Source organism: Eumetopias jubatus, unplaced genomic scaffold (assembly GCF_037043125.1).
Source record: "Eumetopias jubatus isolate StellerSeaLion01/CBP00866 unplaced genomic scaffold, mEumJub1_p1.0 scaffold_17, whole genome shotgun sequence".
Lineage (NCBI taxonomy): Eukaryota > Metazoa > Chordata > Mammalia > Carnivora > Otariidae > Eumetopias > Eumetopias jubatus.
Genome location: NW_028274823.1, coordinates 55,599,729 through 55,613,446, shown reverse-complemented (window position 1 = coordinate 55,613,446; position 13,718 = coordinate 55,599,729). Strand labels below are relative to the sequence as shown.

Genomic DNA, 13,718 nt, shown 5'->3' with positions numbered 1-13,718 from the left:
GCCCGCAAGTGGGTGTGAACTCTCCTCTATGGTTTCTAGAGATTCTGTACTTTCGCACTACCACAAACTTGATCTTTAGCAATGTATGAAAAATTCTAGCTGAATTTAGGTAATCACCACAGAGAAATGAAAACATGTTCACACACAAAAACCTGTAAATTAATGTTCTTAGCAGCTCTATTCCTAAATAAATGAGCACGTAAAAAGATAGTCAACATCCTTAGCCATTAGCAAAATGCAAATCAAGACCACAATCAGATACCATTATATACCTACTTGGTTAAAAGAAAAATTACTGACAATACTACATGCAGCAAGAATGCAAAACAAGTGAAACTTTCATACATTGCTGTTGGGAATGCAAAATGGTGCCTCCACTCTGGAAAAAGTTTGACATTTTCTCATAACATTTAACATATATTTATCATATGACCCAACAATTCTCCTGTGTATTTACCCTGGAGAAATGAAAACCTGTGCTCACGTAAAACCTGTATTTGAATGTTTACATTTATTTTAATTGCCAAACTCTAGAAACAACTCGAATATCTTCCATCAGCTGAATGGATAAACTGCAGCATAACAATACAATGGAATATAACCGCAATTAAAAAGGAATGAACTCTTGATATATACAACTTGGATGAATATCAAGGCATTATATTGGAAGAAGCCAGTTTCAAAGATAACATACTGTGTGATTCCACGTATACACATTCTTTTTTTTTTTTTTAAGATTTTATTTATTTATTTGACAGAGAGAGACACAGCAAGAGAGGGAACAGAAGCAGGGGGAGTGGGAGAGGGAGAGGGAGAAGAAGGCCTCCTGCTGAGCGGGGAGCCTGATGTGGGGCTGGATCCCAGGACCCTGGGATCATGACCTGAGCCAAAGGCAGACGCTTAACCATCTCAGCCACCCAGGCGCCCCATATATTAAATTTCATAGAACTGTACACCAAGAGAAAAAACTTAATTTTACTATATGATAATTTTAAAGCAGTTTTAAAGATTTTTATTTATTTATTTATTTGAGAGCGAGAGAGAGAGAGAGAGAGAGAGCTGGGGGGAGGGGCAAAGGGAGAGGGACAAGCAGACTCCTTGCTGAGCATGGACCCCGAGGAAGAGCTCTATCCCAGGACCCTGGTATCACGACCTGAGTCTAAACCAAGAGTTGGATGCCCAACTGACTATGTCACCCAGGCACCCCTTAAACCAGTCTTAAAAGCCAAGTTATATACTGTATGATTCCATTTGTATGACACTGTAGAAAAGGCAAAACCCTAACAGGAAACAGATCAGGTTGCCAGAGTTGGAAGTTAGGGGAAGAGGTTGGCTACAGAGGAACATAAGACAATTTCTGGGGGTAAAAGGAACTGCCCTATATCTTGATTATTGTGGTGAATACATGATTGTGTTTATTGAAACTCAAGTATACAAAAAAAGAGTAAATTTTATTGTAAGTAAACTATACTTCAATAAATCTCAATATAGCTGCTTTTATAAAATACTTGTGGGACACACTATTTAAAAGAAAATACTTATGGGGTGTGTGGGTGGCTCAGTCGGTTAAGTGATCAAATCTTGATTTCAGCTCAGGTCATGATTTCACGGTCATGAGATCCGGCCCTATGTGAGGCTCTGTGCCCAGCAGGAAGTCTGCTTGGGATTCTCTCCCTCTTCCTCTGCCCCTCCCTCTGCTTGCACTCTCTCTCTCTCTCTCTCTCTCTCTAAAATAAATCTTTTTAAAAAACATACTTAGGGCGCCTGGGTGGCTTAGTCTGTTAAGTGTCTGTCTTTGGCTTAGGTCATGACCCCAGGGTCCTGGGACTGAGTCCCACATCAGGCTGTCAGCTTCTCCCTCTCCCTCTGACCACCCCTTTCTTGTGCTCTCTCTCCTGCTCTCTCTCAGATAAACAAATAAAATCTTTTTTAAATATAAAATTAAATTAAAATAGAAAAAGCAAAACTATAAAGGACCTCAGAATAAGTCTAATAAAAGATGTGCAAAAATTGATAGAGAAAATTAGTAGACCTCATTGAAAGACCTCCTTAAAGGAGACCTAAATAAATGTAGTATCATGCTAATAAACTGAACAGCAAAATTTTGTAAAGATGGCAATTCTCCTCAAGCTAAACTACACTGTCAATGCAATCCCAATGAAAATCTCAATGGGATTTTAGTGGACCCTGACAAACTGACCCTAAAATGAATAAAGAAGTACAAAAAGACAAGAAAAACTAAGACATGCTTAGGAAGAAAAGGAAAAAAAAACACTTCAAGATAGGAGAACCTACTCTAACATTAAAACTAACTACAAATCTTGGTATCTAAGATAATGTGATACTGCCACAGAGGTACAAATAGAACAACAAAAAAAACCTTTAAAGTCCTAGGACATATCCACATAAATAGATACTTCAAGCATGACAGAGGTGGGATACCAAATCAGTAGGACAAGGAAGACTTCCCAATAAATGAGCCTGGAACATTGAGTATGCATAGGGAAAGAATTAAATGGATTCACAATACACAAATATCAGTTCTAAGTGGATTAAACATTCAATATAAAAGGAAAAAATGTAATGTTTCTAACTGATGATATAAGAGAACATCTCTATGACATCCCAGTAGGAAGAAAACAAAATATAAAAAACTGATAAAGTATATTAAAAGCAACCATAAAAACAACACACACAGCATCATAAAAGATACCACAAAAACAATATAAAAGACAACATCAAAAAACACTACCAAGTCCAGAGAGGGACAAAACAGTTGCTACTCCTATAACCATCAGAGGACTAACAACCAAACTTTATTAATAGTTCCTAAAAAAGAAAAAAAAAATTGACAGGCACCTGGCTGGCTGTCAGAAGAGCATGCAACTCTTGATCTGGGGGGGGGGGGGGGTCATGAGTTCAAGCCCACAATGGATATAGAGATTACTAAAAAATAAATAAACTTAAAAGAAAAAAGTAGAGAATCACAAGATTAATTTTAGGAAAATTTGCATCCCTCCAAAAATGCTTTACAAGTAACAAATGGTAAGTCTCACAAATGTAATGTTGAGTGAAGAAGCATGCTAATCATGAATATATATAGATTTCATCTATGTGAAATGATATATATATATATATATATGGCCCCCAAAAAGGCAAAACAAATAAAGTGTGTAGTGATACACATACCTATGATTATCACCAAAATTGTGGGTGGTAATTTGTCTCCTGAAAAGGGCTGTGATTAGGAAAAGGCACATGGGGGACTTCTCAGGTGATGGGAATGTTCTTTTTTGGCTTGGATGATGGTTACCTACATGGTTCACTTTTACAATTATTCTTTAAAGTATACATACATGTTTCATGTTTCATGTTCTTTATATATGCTATATCTAGATGTAATATAGATAATATAAAATTCTTTTATAATGACACTCAACCATTCAGGGGCGCCTGGGTGGCTCAGTCATTAAGTGTCTGCCTTTGGCTTAGGTCATGATCCCAGGGTCCTGGGATTCAGCCCCACATCGGGCTCCCCGCTCAGCAGGAGGCCTTCTTCTCCCTCTCCCTCTCCCACTCCCCCTGCTTTTGTTCCCTCTCTTGCTGTGTCTGTCAAATAAATAAATAAATCTTTAAAAAAAAAAAAGACACTCAACCATTCAAAAAGCTGTTATTAGGTTGAGTTAATCTAATCATACAACAGCATAAACCTAAATGGTCTATTGAAACCATGTCCCTATTTGTAATTTGTTAATTAGCTAATTCATTCATTGCTAAGTCTGTTTGCTTTGTCCATAAATCTTTAACATGGGAACGTATCATAAAAGTACCAGCTGACTATGCCTAATTCTACAAAAGTCTGAAGAAGAAAACAAAATTTTTTTTGAGAAAGAGCAAAATTTTTTTAAATAAGGAAAATATAAAACTTTGATCAACAACAGTGCATTACAAGCACTACAGAACCCTGAGTTAGGATACTTTACAGGCTTCCCTATTAAATTAAAAGCTCTAAATCCTCCTGTGATATAGAAATGATATGTGAAGACAGAACAAAGGAATCAATATTTAATAACCATGTCACCTTGCATTTGCACAGAACTCTATATTTTATAAGAGCTCCAATGAACATCTCTCATTTGCACTATATCTGATTTTCAGACATGGAAAATGGGGCACCAGGATTAAAATGAACAATAATTCCATGTCAGAACTCAACTGTGGGTCCATGATATGTTACTCAGAGTCCCATTCAACAGCAAAGAATTGATCAGTGCTATGGACCAATGTGCAAGAATAATATATATTTCTGCCAAAGGAAGTCTCTTTCTACATAAATAACAATTTCAGTGGAACTTCTTTTTAGTCTTCACAGCAACAGACATCTTTATAGATACTCCTTTATAACAATCTGTCTGTATTTATGTTCTCTCTAGAAATCAACCTGCTACCGTGACAGCAATATGAGATATTTCACTGGATATTGTCCTACCTTTGTTATCTTTATTCCAATTTCTATTCCCCAGGTACTTTTTTTTTTTTTTAAGATTTTCCTTTGCTTACTTGAAGATGTTATTTTCAACTTTAGGATTTAATTAGCAAAATTAGATCATAAATTAAAGCTTTACTGAACATGTAGATAAGTTTGTATTGTTGTTTTTATAAGCTGAGGACTAGAAAGTTGTATCAAGGTAATCTAGCTAAGGGGCGCCTGGGTGGCTCAGTCGTTAAACATCTGCCTTCAGCTCAGGTCATGATCCCAGGGTCCTGGGATCGAGCCCCACATCGCCGCTCATCGGGCTCCCTCCTCAGCGGGAAGCCTGCTTCTCCCTCTCCCGCTCCCCTGCTTGTGTTCCCTCTCTCGCTGTGTCTCTCTCTGTCAAATAAATAAATAAAATCTTAAAAAAAAAAAAGAGGTAATCTAGCTAATTCATTAATTCTAGATACTAGAACTTACTAACTTGACCTCTTACTGGCCATTAATTTTGAAGTCAGTCAGATTTGTGTTTGATTCCTGACTTGGCAACTTTATGCTTCCATAAAACAGGGATAATAGCACTTACTGCAAATGACTATGAGGAGGATTAAATGAGAAAATGCTTGTATAAAGTTGAACACAGTGTCTAACACAGTAAATTATGAATAAATATTTGTTTGGAAGTTAATAACAGCATGCTGCTGATGGTGATAATTCAAATAAAAACTGTATTATGTAACATAAATTTCCCTAAGACATTATGTAAGTATATTACACCTAAATATCTTTCTTTTAATGCAAACAATCAAAATGCAAAGTAAGACTCTAACCATAAATCTTGTTATTCTAATCAAGGAAATGAACGAAAAAACAAGTATTAGAGAAATTGGAATCTTTGTACACTGTTGATGGGAATATAAAATGGTGCAGCTGCTATGGAAAACAATATAGCAGTTCCTCAAAAAATTAAACACAGAATTACCATATGATCCAGCAATTCTACTTTGGAGAATATATCCAAACGAATTGAAAGCAGAGACTTTGAAGGGATATTTGCACACCCATACTCAAAGCAACATTATTATTTTTATTTTATTTAGAGAGAGAAAAAGAGGGAGAGAGAGAGAACATATGGGGTTGGGGAGGGGTAGAGAGGGAGAGAGAGCACCTCGAGCATATTCCCCACTGAGCAGGGAGCCCAACACAGGGCTCAACATGGGGCTCAATCCCACGACCCCAAGATCATGACCCAAGCCAAACCAAGCGTCAGACACTCAACCGACCAAGCCATCCAGGCGCCCCTCATAGCAGTGTTATTCACAACAACCAAAAAGTGGAAGCAACCCAAGTGCCCTTCAACAGATGAATGGATAAACAAAATATGGTTTATACAGGGGCGCCTAGGTGGCTCAGTTGGTTAAGCGACTGCCTTCGGCTCAGGTCATGATCCTGGAGTCCTGGGATCGAGTCCCACATTGGGCTCCCTGCTCAGCGGGGAGTCTGCCTCTCCCTCTGACCCTCCTTCCTCTCGTGCTCTCTGTCTCTCATTCTCTCTCTCTCTCAAATAAATAAAATCTATATATATGGTTTATACATACAATGGAATATTATTCAACCATTAAAAGGTAAGAAATTCTGACAAACGATACAACATGGATGAATCTTGAGAACATTATGCGAAGTAAAAAAAAAAAGTCAGTTTCAACAAAACAAACACTGTATGATTCCACTTACATGAGGTACCTAGAGTAGTTAAAATCACAGAAGCAGAAAGCAGAATCATGGTTACCAGGGCCCCAGGGGGTGGGGGGAGTGGTAATAGAGAGTTACTACCTAATAGATGTATTTAACATGTGTTTGCAAGTTCTGGAGATGGATGTTGGTGATGGTATCACAAGAATCTGAATGTACTTAATACCACTGAACTGTACGCTTAAAAATGGTTAAGATGGTTAATTTTATATTGTGTGTATTCTACCACAACAAAAATAATTTTTTAAAAAAGGAAGGAAATTCTGATACATCCTACAAAATGGATCAATCTTAAAGACATTATGTGAAATAAGCCAGTCACAAAAAGACAAATAATTTAAGATTCCATTTATATGAGGACAGTAGTGAAATTCATAGAAATGGAAAGTAGACTGATGATGCCAGTGATGGGTCGGGGAGGAATAAAAGGAGAACAGGGCAACTATATTGCATCATTTCTCAAATTCTGGATTTATCTAGTTGCTTCCTCCTAGTATGGTTTAAATGTTTCTCCAGTCCCTTTATTTCCTATATACTCAAGTTACATCTAAAAGCTTGATTTGAGGGCGCCTGGGTGGCTCAGTCATTGGGCATCTGCCTTCGGCTCAGGTCATTATCCCAGGGTCCTGGGATCGAGTCCCACATCGGGCTCCCTGCTCAGCAGGAGGCCTGCTTCTCCCTCTCCCACTCTCCCTGCTTGTGTTCCCTCTCTCGCTGTCTCTCTGTTAAAAAATGAATAAAAAAAAAACTTTAAAAAAAATAAATAAATAGAAGCTTGATTCAAGGGGCACCTGGGTGGTTCGTCTGACTCTTGGTTTCAGATTAGGTCATGATCTCAGGGTCATGAGATCGAGCTCCATGTCAAGCTCTGTACTCAGCAGGAAGTCTGCTGGAGATTCTCTCTCTCCCTCTCCCTCTGCCCCTCCACCCACTCGCTCCCTTGCTCTCTCAAAAATAAATAAATCTTTAAAGAAAATAAAAGCATAATCAAATTCAAATTAAGAACTCTTCATAGATTATTTTGTATATTTTATGAGCTTTGGCATAATTTTCTCCCCTAATGTCTAATCTGCCATTAATCCCACCTAGTGTATTTTTTCATCTCAGACATTATAGTTTAGATCTCCAAAAGTTCCATTTTGGTCTTTTTCTTTTTAATTAATAAAATTTATTTTTTTTAAAGATTTTAATTATTTAAGAAAGAGAGCATGAGCAGGGGGAGAGATGCAGGGCACAATCCTGGGATCATGACCCAAGCCAAAGGCAGACACTTAATTGAATGAGCCACCCAGGCACAGTAAAATTTATTTTTTAGAGCAGTTTTAGGTTCACAACAAAACTGAGTGGAAGGTACAAGGAGTTCCCACATACGCCCATCCCTGCACATGCACAACCTCCCCCACTACATTTTGGTCTTTTTCTTATCTTCCATGTTTCTATTTAATATACTCAATCTTTCTGGGAGCACCTGGGTGGCTCAGTTAGTTAAATGTCTGACTCTTAATTTCAGCTCAGGTTATGATCTAATAAGGGTCCTGGGATCGAGGGCGAGTTACATCTAAAAGCTTGATTCAAGGGCACCTGGGTGGATTAGTCAGTTAAGCGTCTGCCTTCGGCTCAGGTCATGTTCCCAGGATCCTGGGATCGAGTCCCACATCGGGCTCCCTCAGCGGGGAGACTGCTTCTCCCTCTGCCTCTGTCTGCCGCTCCCCCTGCTTGAGTGTGCTTGCGCATGCTCTCTGACAAATAAAACCTAAGAGAAGGGGGGGGTCCTGAGATCAAGCCCCAAGTAAGGCCCTGTGCTGAGCATGGAGTCTGCTTGAGATTCTTTCCCTCTCCCTCTGTCCCTCCCCCCACCCCCTGCTCCTACATGCTCTCTCAAAAAAAAAAAAATTTTTTTTTAATCTTTCTTCTAGTTTCTTAAGCATATGAAATATAATTATAAAAACTTTTAATATCCCTCTCTACTAATTCTATCACCTGTCACTTGTTTTGGTTTTGACTTTTTTTTCTTGTCATCATAGGTCAGTCATATTTTCCTGCTCCTTTGCATGCTTCATATTTCTGATTGCATGCCAGACACTGTGAATTCTACCTTGTTGGGTTTGGATATTTTGTATTCCAATATCTATTCTTGAGCTTAGTTCTGGGACATAATTAAGTTTCTTGGAAACAGTATGACCCTTTCAGGTCTTGCATTTAAGCTTTCTAGGTTGGGTTGGAGCTCCGAATTTTATTTTATTTTTTTAAAGATTTTATTTATTTATTTGAGAGAGAGAGAGAATGAGAGATAGAGAGCACGAGAGGGAAGAGGGTCAGAGGGAGAAGCAGACTCCCTGCTGAGCAGGAAGCCCGATGTGGGGCTCGATCCCAGGACTCCAGGATCATGACCTGAGCCAAAGGCAGTCGCTTAACCAACTGAGCCACCCAGGCGCCCACTCAGAACATTTTTATATATTATTTATAAACTGCAATTTGTTAATCAAGTTTACCCACAGTAATAAAAATATTTACCAATAAATGATTTTAACAAAAGGGCTAAATACACAATATATTTGTGTATATAATATAAAGTTAGAAAAACTGAACACTCCAGAGCACAGGTACTAAACATATAACAAATATATACTACTTGAAGAGTTTATTTTTTTTAAAGATTTTATTTATTTATTTGACAGAGACAGACACAGCAAGAGCGGGAACATAGCGGGGGGGTGGGAGAGGGAGAAGCAGGCTTCCTGCGGAGCAGGGAGCCCGATGTGGGGCTCGATCCCTGGACCCTGGGATCATGACCTAAGCCAAAGGCAGACGCTTAACAACTGAGCCACCCAGGTGCCCCTACTTGAAGAGTTTAAACTTCAAGTTCCATTAGTTAATAAAATAATAGACATTTAAAAAAATAGACATTTAAAAAAAATAACACTCAAACTGTAAAATACAATTAATTTATATCGGGAAAGGAAAGCAAGTTCTCTAAATTAAAAAAAAACAAATACACGTAAAATTATTTCAGTGAACATATGTTGTTTTTGTCTGTCCAGCAACCTTTCTCTCCTCTCCAGGAAATGACACCTCAATTTTCCTAAAGAAGAACCATACTTTGGTTGCCTAATTTTTTTTTTCTAAGTAATCTCTACACCCAACATGGGTTCAAACTCACATCCACAAGAGGGGGATGCTTTACCGACTGAGCGAGACAAGCACCCCGATGTTGTTTACTCTTAATTCATGTGGTTTAAAACTGTATGCCTATACCCCACTCCATGGTGAGAACAAGATCCAACCCTGACTACACAAAGCATTCTGTCACTCTAGCCATAGAGATTGCCTCTAGGATAGGCAATGACACAGTCAGGTTAATGAAATTCCCATATGGTAGTCTGTTGGAATCATAGAGAAAGGGAAGTTCTCTCTCTTTTGGAGTTTCTAAGGCTGTAGGATGTAAGCCTGGTGCTATTAGTACCATCTCTCCCAGGGAGCTTTACTTGAGACTCTACTTTTCCATACTGATTCCCAAATATCCAAAAGGAACTAGTGGTTACCTGCTGGCAGGGGAAAAGATAAACTAGGATTTCGAATTTCAATGTTATATTTTCCATAATGTTTCCATTTTTCAAAAGCAGGCACATACACTTTTATAATAGGAAATAGAAAACATTTAAAAATACTGCCTGTTTTCTTCTCAAATATGCTCAGATACCAATATTTAATGTCTTAAAAGCATTAACAATTTTATCATAATTTTCAAAGTGTAGAGAAAATCTATTTTAAAAGAATCAACTTTTTCACTTGGCACAAAAACAATCTATTTTTGTTTTGGGGGGGTTGTGAGTAAAATTTTTAAAAAATTGGTTCTCTTAAAAAAGATGGTTCTCGGGGCGCCTGGGCGGCTCAGTCGTTAAGCATCTGCCTTCAGCTCAGGTCATGATCCTGGGGTCCTGGGATAGAGCCCCATGTTGGGCTCCCTGCTCCACGGGAAGCCTGTTTCTCCCTCTCCCACTCCCCCTGCTTGTGTTCCCTCTCTCGCTGTGTCTCTCTTTGTTAAATAAATAAAATCTTAAAAAAAAAAGTTTCTCTTTTTAAAAGGAATATATGACACAATTCTATATGGAAAAAATTGGTTAACGTTTTAGGAAGTTTCGCAGCCACTATAAAAATTACTCACTAAAACTAAAGATTAAAAGTGACCAAATTAGGGGGTGCCTGGGTGACTCAGTCGGTTAGGCTTCTGACTTTTTTTTTTCTTTTTTTTTAAAGATTTTATTTATTTATTTGACAGAGAGAGACACAGTGAGAGAGGGAACACAAGCAGGGGGAGTGGGAGAGGGAGAAGCAGGCTTCCCACGGAGCAGGGAGCCCGATGCGGGCTCGATCCCAGGACTCTGGGATCATGACCTGAGCCGAAGGCAGACGCTTAACAACTGAGCCACCCAGGCGCCCCAGGCTTCTGACTCTTGAGCTCAGCTCAGGTCTTGATCTCAGGGTCCTGAGTTCAAGCCCCAAGCTGGGCTCCATGATAGGCGGGAAGCCTACTTTTTTTTTTTTTTTTAAAGATTTTATTTATTTTATTTGAGAGAGAGAATGAGAGAGAGAGAGAGCACATGGGGGTGAGGGTCAGAGGGAGAAGCAGACTCCCTGCCGAGCAGGGAGCCCGATGCGGGACTCGATCCCGGAACTCCAGGATCATGACCTGAGCCGAAGGCAGTCACTTAACCAACTGAGCCACCCAGGCACCCAGGAAGCCTACTTTAAAAAAAAAAAGAAAGAAAGTGACCAAATTAGGTTTAATAACTTTATCAATTACTTTAGTCCTATAATTCTGAATAATATAAGACCTGAAAGGTCAGTTAAATCTTTTAGTTATAATTATTTTACATAATACTGCATTATGGGAGAAGTTACATACCATTGTTTCTTCTTAAATATAGGAAAGTCAGTCTCTTGAGAATGTAAAAGTTCTACTGAATATAGTAGTCTATAAATTACAAAGGAAAACAGCAATACATCCTTTTATTCTCTTGCTTTTGTTAGCTTCTATCACTCTTTCCCTTTCTTCCCAAGCTCAGAACCCACTCCTGAATCTTCTCTTTTTTTAAGTATTACTCTGTGTTTTATAATCTTCAGTAGGGACACTCAGAAGGCGCCAATGACACTTTCTTGATATAATTAGATGGCCAGAGTGATGTTCTTTTTTTTCCTTCAAATTTTTATTTAAAATCTAGTTAGTTGGGGCGCCTGGGTGGCTCAGTCATTAAGCGTCTGTCTTCGGCTCAAGTCATGATCCCAGAGTCCCAGGATCGAGCCCCACATCGGGCTCCCTGCTCAGCGGGAAGCCTGCTTCTCCCTCTCCCACTCCCCCTGCTTGTGTTCCCTGTGTCTCTGTCAAATAAATAAGTAAAATCTTTAAAAAAATAAAATAAAATCTAGTTAGTTAACATATAGTATAGTATTGGTTTCAGAAGTAGAATTCAGTGATTCATCACTTACATACAACACCCAGTCCTCATCGTAAGAAGTGCCCTCTGTAATACCCATCCCCATCTAGCCCATCCCCTACCCTCCTCCCTCCAGCAACCCTCAGTTTGTTTTCTATCTTTAAGAGTCAGAGTGATGTTCTTAAGTGGAAGAGATAATCACCTATCAAGGATGACTACAGAGAGCATCTGGAGGCCAGAGGCATCTTCTTACAAACAAGTGGCAGGTTCTAAAAAGTTAAGATAAGGTGATACTCAACAAGCTCATTACCTTGTCCAACTCCAGAAAGACAGCTTGTTCATCATCCTGGGCAACAGCTATGCCTCAAGATGTGGACGTTTTATTAATTAGTCATATGGTTTAACTTAACTCTAAACCTTAACTCTCCCACACCTATCAAACCCCAAATCGGTTCACTTTGTCTGCAAACTCCTTTCTTCTACTGCTAGATCACTTGCACACATGACCCCAAGGAATGCTTTAACATAAACAAAGGTAGGGGCGCCTGGGTGGCTCAGTTGGTTAAGGATCTGCCATCAGCTCAGGTCATGATCCTGGAGTCCCGGGATCGATTCCCACATCGGGCTCCCCGCTCAGCAGGGAGTCTGCTGCTCCCTCTGACCCTCTGGCCCTCTTCCCTCTCGTGCTCTCTATCTCTCATTCTCTCTCTCTCAAATAAATAAATAAAATCTTAAAAAAAAACATAAACAAAGGTATATCCCACCCACCTTAAAAACTGAAATAAAAACATTTATAAAAGTAACAAAGAAAATGGGTCTTTCCAGATACAACAGGGGGAATATTTTACTCTAGTCCCTTAGCCACAAAATGGTTATTCTGCTTATATTTACAAATACCTACAATACTTTTTAGGCATCTGAAAGGGAAGTAAAAGAAAACCGTGAGATCGCAGAGACAGGAACTTAAAGAACAGCCCGTTTTAAACTCTTCTCTCAACATTCTCACAGAGTAACGCTCGGCTCATTCTCAAAACATCCTATGGTGGGCCAGGATGGGATGGTGAAGGAAACTTGAGTGAGACTGAGAACAGGAAGACGTTGGAAAAGATAAAAACTGAATAGTCCAAGAAGGCTGCACTTGTTTTGCTCCTTCGGGTCCCCACTGATTTTCTACTTCTTTTTTTCGATTTAATGATTAATATTTCTACGCATCAGAGATCTAAGTGTAAACTCCATCACCCAATTCCATCCACATCCACAAATCCCAGCGGAACCAGTCAAATATACCTGTGCGTCTCCTGGTTGTCCGAGAAGCGAGAGACGACGGCGCCCAAGTGAACCTTGCGGTTGGGAACTCGGCACTGGCAGATCTCCCGGGACAGCGAAAAGGGACGAGACGAGGTGAGCTGAAGGAAAGCGGAGGACTGGAAGCAGACACGACTAAGGACTCCTCTCAGGCCCCTGAGCTGAGCGCAAGAGGGAAGCCAGCTATGCCACCAGACCGGAGAAGTCGCCGGATCCCAGAGCCGACCAACGGGCGGCCCCGGAGGTCAGATCCCTTAAGCTGCTTCGCCCCGCCTTCCCTGTCGCCCTCCCTAAATGGCTGTCCCTTCACATCCTTCAGAGCCCAGGACTCACCTGTCCACACTAGAGCTGCCAATTCTCTTGGGTCAAAGCCGCCCGCCTCTGATAATCATAGAGATGAAAAACCAGCGGAGAAAAAACTCCACCTCCACCGCCCACCCTCACGTGACTCTCCTAGCCGCTGGGCCTGTTGGGATAGTGGCGAAACACGTGTGGGAGGGGCACGGAGAACCCGCCCCGCCCCGGCCTCCGGCCCCGCCCCGGCCTCCGGCCCCGCCCCGGCCTCCGGCCCCGCCCCGGCCTCCGGCCCCGCCCCGGCCTCCGGCCCCGCCCCGGCCTCCGGCCCCGCCCCCTCAATGTTAAGGCGGGAAGGCGGGAGGGCTCCTAGAAGCTCTCTGCCTTTCCCTCTGCTACCTTTCTCCCAACGCACGTGAGTGTATACAAAAAAGTCTGTTAAATTGAATATTTTGTGC

At 40.4% G+C, this 13,718-nt stretch overlaps 1 protein-coding gene across 7 annotated transcripts in view; it reads right to left on the bottom strand.

Moving 5' to 3' along the window:
* The window catches only part of MICU1 (mitochondrial calcium uptake 1), a 239,994-nt gene extending 226,586 nt beyond the window's left edge, over positions 1–13,408 (bottom strand). For 2 of the 7 annotated variants that reach the window (XM_028109624.2, XM_028109623.2), the window contains exons 1-2: positions 13,300–13,408; positions 12,949–13,127 (exon numbers count right to left, since the gene is read on the bottom strand). The gene's annotated coding sequence lies outside the window, so the exon portion shown is untranslated. The remainder of the gene's footprint in view (positions 1–12,948; positions 13,128–13,299) is intronic. The other 5 variants (XM_028109630.2, XM_028109626.2, XM_028109625.2 and 2 more) reach the window with 4 other exon arrangements.
* Between the last annotated feature and the right edge of the window lie 310 nt (positions 13,409–13,718).